The sequence below is a fragment of the Pteropus alecto genome, unplaced genomic scaffold, assembly GCF_000325575.1.
Source record: "Pteropus alecto unplaced genomic scaffold, ASM32557v1 scaffold35, whole genome shotgun sequence".
In the NCBI taxonomy this organism is placed as follows: domain Eukaryota; kingdom Metazoa; phylum Chordata; class Mammalia; order Chiroptera; family Pteropodidae; genus Pteropus; species Pteropus alecto.
The window spans coordinates 13,244,431-13,245,370 of NW_006437828.1; the positions used below are offsets into that span (position 1 = coordinate 13,244,431).

The following is a 940-nucleotide window of genomic DNA, read 5'->3' on the forward strand; positions in this document are numbered from 1 at the left end:
GGGAGAGCGGGTGGAAGTCGCACGGGACAGGATCTGCAGGGCAGGACGTCGCCGGCGGCAGAGGGCGGGCAGGCCTTCCTGTCAGCTGCCCAGAGGGGCAGGCGGGGAGCGGAGACGGGCGGGCGCGACAGCTTCCCAGATGGAGCACACAGTGTGGGGTCACAGGCTTCATGGGACCAGGGACAGGAACGATGCCGTGAGGACCAAGAGCCCGACGCCAGGAAGCCTCACGGAGCACGGGGACCGTGGTCGGGGTCTGGGGCAGACAGAGCTTGCTGTGCGGCCTGCACGAGGTGACCGGCCGTGCTCAGGCGTGCGGCTCCCTCCCCTCTGACGGCGCGGGTGCGGGCCACCGCCCGTGATGCCCACGGTGTCAGGGCCGTAGCGCGTCCCGTGCCTCCCCCGCCGCGGTCAGTGCCGGGCCTGTCATGCGACAGGCCCTCGGGGAAGGCGGGGGCAGCGTATACAGCTGCACTGGGGGAGCTCTGGTCCGGCCAGCATGAGGAGGGCACCGTCCCTGGAACGGCCGCTCCCCGGGGCCTCCTGTGTGTCCCTCCTGTAAGGTCCCCGCTCCCCGGGGCCTCCTGTGTGTCCCTCGTGTCAGGCCCGTTGTATAAGGATTGACTCCGTGGCCACCAGGCCCTTCCAGATGAGACCGCCCACGGTCCCCTGCACTGTCCTCCGCCTGGTTAGCCTCGTCACCCGTCCGCTGCACCTCGTCCTTGGTCCCCCGGGGTCTGCACGCCACCTCCTCTCCGTGTGGAGCACGTTGGCCGCAGCCCGCATAAGAACAGCCGTTGAGAAAGCGGGGGGCTGGGCGAGGGGACGGGCAGGAGGCAGGCGGGCAGGAGCGGCCCGGCTCCGAGTGCCTGCGCGTGTGACTGCGTGTGACTCGGTGTCTGCCCCCACGACACGATGAAGCGTTCGCGTGAGAAGCCGC

At 70.4% G+C, this 940-nt stretch overlaps 1 protein-coding gene across 1 annotated transcript in view; it reads left to right on the forward strand.

Annotated features, from left to right (window-relative positions):
- Window positions 1–940, forward strand: part of CSMD1 (CUB and Sushi multiple domains 1) — a 1,232,804-nt gene that overhangs the window by 1,209,482 nt on the left and 22,382 nt on the right. The window lies entirely within an intron of this gene.